Genomic DNA, 12,747 nt, shown 5'->3' on the forward strand with positions numbered 1-12,747 from the left:
AATAAGTAACAAACCTAACCTCGGGCTAAAAGCAGTGACGAGCTCAGAAGAAGGTTAATGTTCAATATCAATAATCATTAGTGACACATGATATAATGATGACAACAAAAGAAAACAACTCAAGAGATATCATGTTCAACTAGTTCAAAAATACGGAAAATTAGTCATGCTTTCAAAGTACAACAGTCAAATCCCCAAACTTACCACCGAAATCGCTAAAAATATGAGTTTATCAAGAAAACCGTAATTTCTAAACTTTCAACAATAGGTATGATATTTCATTTACCATCTAGCATGAGGAAAGTACATCCTTATGCCTATATATCAAATATAAATGTCAAGTCAATAAAATTTATATTAGGGTCTCTTGTGTGGTGAATTTTAGTTAAGGATCGTGGTGTCCTAGCAAGGAGAAGTATCAATTTGAAGGCAATTTGGAAAGGACTTAGGTATGATCGGTCCTTTGGATCTTATAACGTGGCTAGTCTCTACAGGTGTTTCGTGGGAATGCTCTTGGGTTTTGGCAACCTGAGAGGCTGGGTTGAGTTAGAGAGATTCGGTCCAGATAGCTTGGTTATGTGCAAATGGGTTTCGAAGAGTTCTCAATGGGTTTTACCAAGGTTCGAGGGGTATATTTCCTGTTGGCGTGAGGAGCATGTGGTGTATGGTGAATTTTTCCTGGATGAAATTAAATGGAAGGTCCTTGGCTAATTGAGTATGTAGTAGCTTGTGACTCAGAGTGGGCTATAAAGTTCTCGTATTTTTCTTATGATGGAATGGTATATGCGGTGTGTTGTGTAGGATTGAGATTTACGTGAGAGGGATCACAGTTTTGTTTTGGAAGGGAAGGTCATAAAATTTGTAGGCAGCATGGACGATTTCAGATGACTAGGTAAATGATATTACTATTTGGTATGGCTTGATGAGAGTATACATTTCAGAAGGGGCAATGTGTTTTGATGTATAGATACTTCACTGGTACTGCGACACTCTTTTGGTTGATCGACTACGGATATTCAAATTCTGTTATATGGCACAGAAGAATTTTAGAAGTACTTCTCGTGGGATAATCGTGAATGAGCGATGTGTTAGACATTCTGGCGGTGGAGGTGGGATCGGATATGGTAATTCGTGTGTTTTATAGATTTTGAGATTGGGAGTTCTCAGGAGCAGACTGTTTCATGGTTGTGGACTGAAGTCATGGCCGAAGCTAGCCAGATCATAGAATTTATTATGATTCAGCCGTTGTGGATTTTCAGAGGGTTATTTATCTATTTGTGGGTGACCATAGTTGATTTGGTGGTCCATTGGTAGGCCCAATTAGGATGTGTATTCTACACCGAGTCGGATTGGTTGGCTCCATACTGCTATTATTGAGGGATGTGCCATTCGGTTGTTGTTGAGCTTATTCGTGTTCTGAAAGGATCTGTGAGTTGCTCTTATATGCTACGAGGAGTTGTGATTCGTTGGCTATAAGCACACCTGGTGTGGTTCTATTTGGGCTTTATTGCTGAATTTGAGCGAGATGAGTAATTGGGTATTGCATGGTTGATGGCGTATGGGTTATGTTCTTTTCGGGTTTTGTGTGGTATTGTGTCATCTGCTCTCCATGATTATGGTAATGTACTTTGGGTACTTGATGTCGAATTTTGCGTGGCTATTGATTTTGAGCAGGGTGGCTCGAGGTATATGATATGGAGCAGCGTTTGGATGGAGTCGTGCATTGCAACAGAGTTATGTTGATGTATGATCCCTTGTGTTAGATTCGTGTGTTTTGGTCTTACGATGTGTGATAGGTTCGTAGCATTGCGTTGTGGTGGTACCCGTTGAGCTTGCGGGACGGTTCTCTTGATTGAGTCATTTTCGTGACTGAATACATTTGGATTGTTGCTTATTGGTGCATGGATTGCACGGTTTGTGGCTCTGAGTAGTATGGGTGTTGCGTGTCAGTAGAGTAGTTGGTATTCGATATGATGGAGTTGTCGGATCTAGGATGGGTGCTATCGGATTTGATTGCGGTATATTTGGAAGGATGGTATCGAAAATCGGCTTAGGAATTGGCTATAGTTCTTGTTGAATGAGAGGGAGCTCCACGGCTGGTTGATCTGATGAATGGTTATGAGTTTCTGCGTGTTCCTTTCATCATCGGTAGTGTACGAAGGTTTCAGAATGGAGTCTTATTTGATATATGGTTTATTACCGGCATTGGGTAGTTTTGAGCAGCTACTGTGATTAGAAATCATTGCTTCGAGTATCTGTGTTATGTGATATATCATGCGATTGTATCTTAGGTTATGGTTGTGGTTTGGTACAGCTTGTTCAGACTTATGGAACGTGTAGGTTGCAAGATTCAGATCTTATAAGGAATTTCGGATGCTGGAAAATTGGATTCTAAGGCTTATGGACTAGGTTGAATTAAGAAATTACAGTTATGTTGTGTTATCGGACCTATACAGGATAGGGTGATGTGGGTTCACCCCCGGGTACGTGCATGGTAAGGTTATACGGTGGTTTGATAGTTTTGGGAACAAATCTTGGCACGTTCGAGGACGAACGTATGTTTAAGTAGAGGAGAATGTAACGATTCGACCAGTCATTTTGCGCATTTGCACTTCGCTCGGTAGTTTACGGGCATGAGTAGCTCCGTATGATGTATTATGACTTATGTGAATCATCGATTTTGGGTTTTCAGGTTATTCGGAATCGGTTTGGAAGAATGAATTTCATTGTTGAAGCTTTAAGTTGAAAGAGTTGACCAAATTTGGCTTTTTGTGAATTTTACCCCGAAACAGAGTTTTGATGGTTCCGTTAGGTCTGGATGGTGATTTTGGACACGGGCGTATTCCCGGATTTGCATTTGGTTATTTCTAGAAGGTTTCGGCACAAGTTGGCAAATATTAGAAATTTGAAGGTTTGGAAAGTTTATAATTTTGACTGAAAGTTGACTTTGAGGATATCAGATTCGGATTATGGTTCCGGGAATTTGAATAGCTTCGTCATGTCATTTGGGACTTGTGTGCAAAATTTGGGTTCATTCCGGGATGATTTGATATGTTTTGGTGTGAGTTTTGGAAATTGAAAGTTCAAAGTTCATAGATTTTGATTTGAGGTGTGATTCGCCGTTATGATATTTTTATCTGTGTTTTGAGGCCTCGAGTAGGTCCGTGTTATGTTATGTGACTTGTGGGTATGTTTGGACGGGGTCCCGAGGGGCTCGGGCGTGTTTCGGATTTATTTTGGATCATTTTCTTCAATGTTTCTATTGCTGGTTCTGGTATGACCACACCTATGGCTGGTTTGCGCAGGTGAGATGGTCGCAGAAGAGACGAAGGGGTTGCAGAAACGGAAATATTGTTAGGAGCAGGGTTCCGCAGAAGCAGAGATTGCTTCGCATCTGCGAAGGCGCATATGCGGTGAGTTGAGCGCAGAAGCGGTTGGCAGCGCAGAAGCGATATTTGGGCGCACACCTGCGAGTGCGCTGATGCGGGTATTTTACCGCAGGTGCGAAGGTAGGCCTCAAGTGCTTCTCCGCAGACACGTGATTTTTGGTCGCAGAATCGACGCCGCAGAAGTAGCTAATGTGTCGCAGGTGCGAAGTGCTAGGCAGAATGATAAATATAAGGGTTCATGATTTTGGCTTCATTTTAACATTTCCAAGCTCGTATTGAGGCGATTTTTGAAGCAAATGTCACCATATGAATTAGGGTAAGTGTTCTCTAGTCGATTTTGGTTATATTTCATGAATCTACCTTCGGTTTGGTAATTGGATTGTGAATTTAAAGAGGAAATTGGGGGATTTGGCCTATGTTTCATAATATTAATTTTTGACTTTTGAACAATTGGAGTCGGATTTGAGTAAAACTAGTATGGTTGGACTCGTATTTAAATGGGTTATCGGATTTTGTGAGATTTTGTTTGGTTTCGAGGTGCGGGCTCGGGTTGGCCTTTTGGCCGATTTTGGGCTTTTGATTCAAGATTTAATCTTTTTCAATCGGGATTAGTTCCTTTAGCATTATTGGATGTACTTGAGTCATTTTTGGTTAGTTTTGAGCCATTCGGAGTTCGCAACATGCGTGATGGAAACTTTGGAGCATCGATTGTCTTGCTCGACATTGGTATTGGCTCGTTCGAGGTAAGTAACTCTTCTAAACTTAGTATTCAGGGTATTGAACCCCGTAATACGTGTTATGTGATTGGTGTTGAGGTGACGCAGATGCTAGGTCACGGGCGTGTGGGCGTGCACCATGTGAATTGAGACTTTGTTGCTTCTATGGCACTGTATAGTGGTCCTACTTTGTTGATATCCGTGTTTCCACCATGCGATAAAGTAGTTAAGCTGTCAATCATACTAGATATCATGTTGAGGCATTATGCCGACACTGTTTGGACCCATAGTGGTCGTTTCTTACTGTCATCTCACTAATTTCATTGATATTTCATACTCAGTCATATCCATGCATTCATACCATATCTCAGTCTCAGTTATTATTTATTGATACGTCATATCATTGTTGTCGGGCTAGTTTCATGACATTGTGAGCCAGTGAGTGAGATTGGAGAGATTGATGACTGAGTGAGGCCGAGGGCCTGAGTGAGAGTGATATTTTGGGATCGGGCTGCACGCTGCAGCATATTATATTGATTATATTTTATGGGATCGGGCTGCACGCCGCAACGATATATTGATTATATTTTATGGGATCGGGTTGCACGCCGCATTAATATTTTGATTACATTTTTTGGGATCGGGCTGCACGCCGCATCAATATAGCGCTTGGGCTGAAGGAGCCCCTCCGGAGTCTGCACAACCCCAGTGAGCACAGTCGACTATATATGTGTGGATCGTGCTGCACGTCGCAGCGGGTATTGTACAACGTTGAGTGATTGAGTGTGCTGAGCATTGAGCATAGTGAGAGAGGATGCGAGACAATGAGATTGAGTACTATGAGAGTGTGAGTATACGAGCTCATCATCGAGATGCATTGCATTTGATATGCGTATTTGAGATACATGCATAGAGATGTTTTCCTTCTGCTACCCAGTTTTGGGACATTTATGATTTTACATGTATCTTGACATGTAGGCATAGAGACATATTTTCCTCATGCTATCTAAAAATGAAACATCTTACTTATTGTTGAAAGGATTTTTGGGAAAAATCACAGTTTTCAAACTTACTCGTATTTTGGCATATTCAGTAAAAGATTTGAGTTTTCATTCAGATACCTCTTTTATTACATGTATTATGTTGTTATGAACTGTTGTGGAATATTGGTATTATACCCGACCTTGTGTTAGCTTGCCACTACTTTCAACCTAAGGTTAGGTTTATTACTTACTGAGTACATGTGATCGGTTGTACTCATACTACACTTCTTCACCTTGCGTGCAGATGTTGGTTGTTGATGTTGCTGTGTTCGATGGGAGATGGATTGAAGATGTACATGTATCCCGGTTGTAGTTGCCCCTTGTTCGTGGTAGCTTTAAATCTATAAAACTCTGTTTATGTGCTTTTCAAACATATAATGTATTTATTTCATTTCGGCTTTGTAAATTCTATTCTTAGAGGCTCATGATTTGTACTACCAGTCCTTGAGGAATGTATAAGATTCAGATATTTCTTTACTTAATCTCTTTATTAATTGTTATTGGAACTGGTTAGTGCTTAATTAGCTTACCTAGCGGGTTGGCTTAGGTGCCATCACGACTAGTGGATTTGGGGTCGTGACATCTAAATTCCGATGGCAAATAACGACATAATTGCTTAATCAATAAGGGTTTTCGAATCTGGTCCGAAATGGTTTAATTGTCTTGATTGTTGGTTGAGTTCAGAAGTAGGTTCAATTATTATCATGTTTAGTTTTTGATTGATCATCTATTAATAGTTAGCTCATGAATTGTGATGGTAGTTCGAATAGTCACATGATTAGGCCAGCGTTTGAATTCGTGTTTTGATTAGTGTAATTATGCTTTGATATAGATTCTGAGTTTAAGTTTAATTGGTTAATCTGTCGTTACATTTGTTGCTGACATTAAGAAAATCAGATTGTTTCCTACTAGGTTTATTTTTGAAATTGAAAAAAGAGAAGGGAGCAAAGTTTAAGTAAAAGAAAAGGTTTAAATGAAGGAAGGGTAACCTAAGGGGGTTAACTGGAGAACAAAAATTAGGGGAATCTTTTGTAACCAATTAGGAAAGTCCTAGAAGAGTGTGGAAAGGGATCAAATAGCAATAAAATGATACAGAAAAGAGAGAGGTCGTGGTTTTGGTCTTTTGGAGGTAGAAAAGAGTGAATTTTTAGAAGTTAAAATAAGAAGAAACTTCTAGAAAGGGACAGATGTCCCAATCTATTAAGAAAGATGCTGAAAGTTAGGAAAATATCTGAGAATAAAAGGACAGCTGTCGATTTATTGTTAAAAAGATGTTGTTTTCCTAAATTGTAGGAGGCATTCCTTTCTAGGCCTTATCTCATTCCCTCATAGAGCGTATGCATATTCTATAAAAAGGGACTCTTCCTCACATTCTCACACACGTTAATTCACTTAGCAGTGCTCTCAGATACACTCAAGAACAGATACTGATTTTACACAGAATTCTCTGAAAAATGGATACTCTTCTTTTTTTTATTCTTTTTTAATTTCTGTTGTTGTCACTCTGTTGGTTTAGCTGAGATTTTGAGGCTATTTTCTTCTGTTTACTGCTGCTTGATCTTGCTGAATCAATCCAATGTTGGTTTTTCTTAGCCTTTATTTGGCAAAAAGTTCAGCTTGTTTATGAATTTAGGTACACATCTCACACATGTACTTCTGTTTTCGATTTGCAATGAAATGTTGGCTATTCTTTAAAGTTATTTGTTGTAATTGTGTAAATTTGTTGTCTGTTTTGTTTTAAACATAAATGGATGTTAGTTCGATATGTTTAAGATTTAAAACCTGCTATGGACTTGCATGTTAAGGACAACTGATCTCTATAGCCATTTCATAACTAGAATTGTAGTTGATTTCACATGTTTGTTTAGACCTCAACATGTATATATCATTGACAAATACTTGCTGCTTATATTTGAGTATTAACTACTGAAATCTGAGCTTGCTTTCATGATTTCTGATAAATTAAAGTCTAATTCTTGATTTGAAGGTCAATAATTATGGATCTGGCCACATGTTGGTTCGATTTGCAGTTTAAGGCTTGAGCAAAGTTGCGTCTCCGTCGGATCTTTGTTGCTTGGGTTTGTTATCCATTAAGTATCAATTAGAATCGTGATCATAGTGAGGTTTAACCATAGCTGCATTCTTTAATGGGACATGAATATTGTAATTTTAAGCATACGATGATGCGTTCCATAGTTGGCAATGTAGTTGCTCAGGTGACTGTTCAGAAGTTTATTTGTTTAATTGATTATTTATTTTGTTAAGCTATAATACTGCCATATGCCTTAAATGCTTTGTTCGTGTCCAAAACTGTGTTTTCTCCAAATCAACTAAAATTGTTTTAGCAATAGCATGAGAGGAATCGTGTATGTGTTCAATCTTCTTACAGATCTTAGATGTATTTGTTTGATTCATGCATGATCTTGAGCTATCAATTAGTTCTTCAGACTTTATTCCATCTTGGATTGATTAACAGACACTGTGAAAGTGGGTGCAAGTATTAGTTTAAATTTCAATTTATATTTTTATGAATGATCAATATAAGTAGATGTGAATTTGTTGTATATCAATCTGATGGATTTGAGAAGATCTCGTAAGAAGAGTCCTAGGAGTCGCGAATCGTGTTTGGGCCCAATAGAATGATAGTCCGTTATTATGTTTATTTCCATTCCTATTATAGTAACAGCTTAATGGATCCGGCTCTTTTTATTTGTGAAACTGAAGTTTCGAATAAGTAAATTAGTAGATGCTTCATCATGACTTGTCCACACTAACTCAAGCATGGAAACATTTTGACGTGTAACAGTATAAGAACGATTAAATCTTTGTTTCAACAATTCTCTTCCATGATTCATGGCCTTGCAATAACCTCAAATTTAGATAGATAATGAATTTATGAATATCGTAGTTTGCTTTAGGCGCGATTAAATATATCATCGTGATTATAGGTACGGTTCCCGTGACATAGTCATGATATGTAATTCCCAATTTGAGTGTACGTTTCACGTGACTCTACCCTAACTTCAAATAATAATAAACGTTAACACGTTGTAAATTGCGGGTGCGTTTCACGTGGCACGATTCATAATGTGTACAAAAACAAACGAGTACGCGATATCGCGACTTGTTCAAACAAATTACATAAATACTAAAAGCGATTTAAAAGGTAAAAATGCACAATAGGTTCAAATATGTATTAAATCAGATAATTAGGACAATTATTAATAGTTGAGCGACCATGCTAAAACCATGAAACTCGGGAATCCCTCACACCTTCTCCCGGGTTAATAGAATTCCTTATCCGATCTTCTATGTTTGCAGACCAAAAATAGATTCACTTTCCTCGATTTAGGACCGGTGACTTGGGACACCATAAATTATCCCAAGTGGTGACTCTGATTAATTAAATAATCCCATTTCGATTAACGTCACTTTAATTGGAAAAACTCCCTATCCCCTCGGAAAAAAGGAGGTGTGACAGCTCTGGCGACTCTGCTGGGGATCGAACCCAGAATCTCTGGTTCAGGGTTCAGGGTTCAGGGTTTAGAATTCAAGCTTAGAATAACTTCTATATTTGGCTACTTGTGATTGTCTGATATTACATGTTTGAGCCTAATGTGCTAAATGCCGCTTTTTACCGCTTTGATATTGTGTGAACTGTATATAAAACTGTTACAAAATCCTTCTTCTCTCTGAGTCTTCTAAATCTTCTGGGAAGTGCACGATGGCGTGACTTCTTTTCTGTTAGTGTCATACCCTAATTTAGAACGAGGATCAGATCAGTTACAAAGCTATATGGCCTTTTGGTTCCCGATACGTTATCCCCCCAAGGCTCGAGTTGTCCGCTCGGGTAAGCCAAGTCTAGGACAATACACCTCAGGGTTCAAACCTAGAATGACATAACCTCATGTCGGATCCCTAGTAGGTACGTTTGTTTGCATCACGTGCATTTGACTTTGGGGACTCAACACAGGGGTTGGGTCCATCTAGGACAGGTGTACCCAATTCAAAAGACCATCTTGATGCATCTTACGTGCTACTTGGCCATTTGTTCGTTTCGGTTTGCATGTTGACCAGCTTCTAGAATAGGGAAAGAATACTAAAAAAAAACAAACAAGAGTGAGAGGTAGGTATTTGAAATCTGAAACTCTGCCGAAATTTTGAAAAAAAATAACCGTAGAAAAAAGAAAAAGTCATTTCAAATAAGTCATATTTTCCTGTTGCGTCAAAACTGGCAGAACTACACGGATCTGATTCTCACCGATTGTGAAATACGTAGGCAAACCTCATCGATTCCGACCCCTAATTTTCAAAAATTCAAAAATATTTTCTTTTAATTCCTTTTTTAGAAGTCTTTCCTTAGAAAATTCCAAATTTGCTTTATTCCTGATCTTCCAGAGCTACGCTTGGTCTGATTCTCATCGGTGAGATATTTAGGCAACCTACATCGGGTTTGATCGAATTATTTTCAAAAGAAAAAAAAAAGAGATTTTTCAAAATAAAGGTTGACTCGTGACAAGTTTGGAGTTGAACGAACACCATTCCGTTTCTATTCAACCAAAAGCAATGTTGGCCAGAAATGAAAACTCATGTTCTTTCAAGACCATACCCATCTTCTTTCAATCCATCTTCACATCAAAAGATAACATAGACCATGTACCACTCGATACAAACTGTCACTTCCCTCCATGCCTTGACCCTTTTTGAACACTTCAAGGTCTTGACTGATTAAAAGGATTCATTGAGCTGATTCAAAATGGAGGATACCAATATTCCTTGGTCTCACATGCCAATAATAGCCTACGACCTTATCCAATGGACTCAAGAATAGTGCAGATCTCAATCCTTTCTCGTGCCAAAGGGACTTGTTTGTGGTTTTAATTTGGTCATTCTTTCAGATAGACCGGTTCAACCGGGGTTTTGGATCGTGTTTTGCTCGTCTTGTTCAACCCCCCGTGTCCTTTTCACCTTTCTCTCTTAAATAAAATCTTTTACCCATTCCCCATTGTTATTGCATTTTCTCATTCTCATTCATTATAGTTCACCATCTTTTAGCCTAATTAATGTGACATGCGTCTTGACCAGTGGCAAGGTTTGGACATCAGCACAAGCTTTCAGGTAATGAGTTATAAGATAATGAAGTTCCAAGGGAAAAGATGATAATAAATTTCACATTCAGGAAGAAACAAGTTTTTGAGCCGATAATAAGCACCTCTAGGGCTCAATAGAAGAGAGAATTCGCAAGTGGAATCTGAAGTAATTTTGGTTCTATCCTCCATATGTATGTTAATCCTTCAGGATGTTCCAGGTAAAATCAGTGTGAAGCATGTCTTGAGTTGGCATTTTTAGAGTTGAAATGATGAAAGGCTATCTTTCTGCTATCCAAATACTAATACCACTTGTCAGCCCTATGAGCCTTAATATATTTATATTTCATTGGCAACCCTCTTTTGGAATCAACTATTTGTTAAGGTTTAAAATAGTCCCGGTTTAAATTTAATATTCAAAAAAAGAAAAAAAAGAGAAAAAGAAAAAAAAAGGAGAAAAAAAAAAGAGATCCTCATACCATGTAGTTCTTTGAACTACGTTTGACCTGATTCTTGTTACAACAAGATACGTAGGCAGCCTTACGGTTCGGTCGCACCAAATAAAATATTTCATAATCCCACAAAGTCAAGAGTGGGGCAGTTTTTAAGAAATTTCATCTCAAAAAAAGGAAAAAAAATTAAATTCTCTTGTTGCAGAAACTGGGGCAAAGTTTTTAAATTGGATTCCAAAAGTTGTAAATAAAGTAACCCTGTCATTATAATTTTGAGCCTCCATGCGGTCCTTTCTTTCTCACCCTGTCCAAAAGCCTTCATTATGGTCCAAATAAAAGTTCTTATTAGATCGATTCCTGAAAATGCCAAGTCAAGCATGTTGTGAGCTTATCAAATTTTTTGTGAAAAATCAATACGATTGAAGGGGTAGTCAATTAGCCAAGCTAAGAATTGGAAGCGCCATTGAATGAGAGCAAAGAGGAAAATGAGAGAGACTTTTTGGTGAAAATCTTTCGAGGCACTACAAGTCGAAATGGTGAGATATGTGTGCTACAAAATGTCTTTGATTAAAACATGCAATGTCTGCGGCACATTTGGAGGAGCAAAGTAGACCAACTCTTCAACATCAGGTAAGGATTTGACGAGTCAACAAGTTTGGAAAAATGGACAAATCAAGTTATTGGTCTAAATGCATGTCACATTCCTTTGCCTTATTCTTCAATTTAGATAAGCTCTCCTTCTTCTCAGTGGAATCTAATCATAGTTTAATTAAAAAAGGAAAAAAGAGAAAACAAATCATGTGTTTGTTTTAATTGAATCATAGGTTGTTTGAGAATCTCATTACCCCCGGGTATTTTCTTAGTTGAGAAGATCATTACCTCCTTGGCATTTTTCCTAGTTGAGAAGAACCATACCTCCTAGGCATTCCCTCTAGTTGAGAAGAATCTTTAGCTTTCTTTGAGTTCAGGGCTCCCGCCTGGAGAATATGGTCAATTTTAGCGTTCTTAATTTGTTACTCTTTAGTTTTTCTTAAACTTCAGGGAGCCTGCCTGGAGAATAGGGTCAATTTTAGCTTTCTTAAGTTGTTAATCTTTAACTTTCCTTGAGTTCAGGGGTTCCGCCTGGAGAATAGGGCCAATTTTAGTTTTCTTAAGTTAACCTTTAATTTTCCTTAAGTTCAGGGGTCTTGCCTGGAGAATAGGGTTAGTTGTTAATCTCTAGTTTTCTGTGAGTTCAGGGGTCCCGCCTAGAAAATAGGGTCAGTTTTTATTCTAGTCAAGCTCAGTTTACAGTTTTCCTCAGGCTCAATCTCACATCTAGGAGACGCACTTCCTATTTTGAGTTATTCAGTTTCTAGGAGATGCACTTCCTAGTTCAAGTTTTACCCCTAGGAGACGCACTTCCTAGTCTGGGTCTTTCAGGTCATTCTTTTAGGAGATGCACTTCCTAAATTGAGATTTCACTTCTAGGAGACGCACTTCCTAGTTTGGGTAGTTTGAATTCATCCTTAGGAGACACACTTCCTAGTTTGGATCATTCAAGTTTTACCCCTAGGAGACGCACTTCCTAGTTTGGGTCGTTTGAGTTCATCCTTAGGAGACGCACTTCATAGTTTGGGTCATTCAAGTGTCACCCCTAGGAGATGCACTTCCTAGTTTGGGTCATTCAGATTTTATTTTTAACAGACGCATTTGCTAGTCAAACTTTTCTTGGTTTTACTCACAAGAGACACACATCCTAGTCGAGTCTTTAGTTTTAGTCTCATCATTGCATCCTTCATCGATAGCATAGGTGATTTACAATTTTGCTAACAACTCACAAATCTTCCTAGTGCAAACTGATGCAGAAACTTTTATTTGTTTTGTTAACCCACCTGGAGAACGAGGGTTAATATTTCATGATTTGTTTCAAATAAGTAGCAGTCGCCCACTTAGAGAATGAGGGAATTTATTTCAAGTTCAAGTCAGTAGCAGGCACCTACCTGAAAAATGAGGGAATTCACTTCAAGTTTCAAGATAGTAGCAGGCACCAACCTGGAGAACGAGGGTATTCATTTCAG

At 38.4% G+C, this 12,747-nt stretch overlaps 1 long non-coding RNA gene across 1 annotated transcript; it reads left to right on the top strand.

Annotated features, from left to right (window-relative positions):
* Positions 1-6,552: 6,552 nt before the first annotated feature.
* On the top strand, positions 6,553-7,438 carry LOC107803041 (uncharacterized). The gene is made up of 2 exons (XR_001651938.2): positions 6,553-6,781; positions 7,136-7,438. It is a non-coding gene; the product is annotated as an uncharacterized LOC107803041 (long non-coding RNA).
* Positions 7,439-12,747: the final 5,309 nt, after the last annotated feature.

The sequence above is a fragment of the Nicotiana tabacum genome, chromosome 19 (genome assembly GCF_000715075.1).
Source record: "Nicotiana tabacum cultivar K326 chromosome 19, ASM71507v2, whole genome shotgun sequence".
NCBI classification, from domain to species: Eukaryota; Viridiplantae; Streptophyta; class Magnoliopsida; order Solanales; family Solanaceae; genus Nicotiana; species Nicotiana tabacum.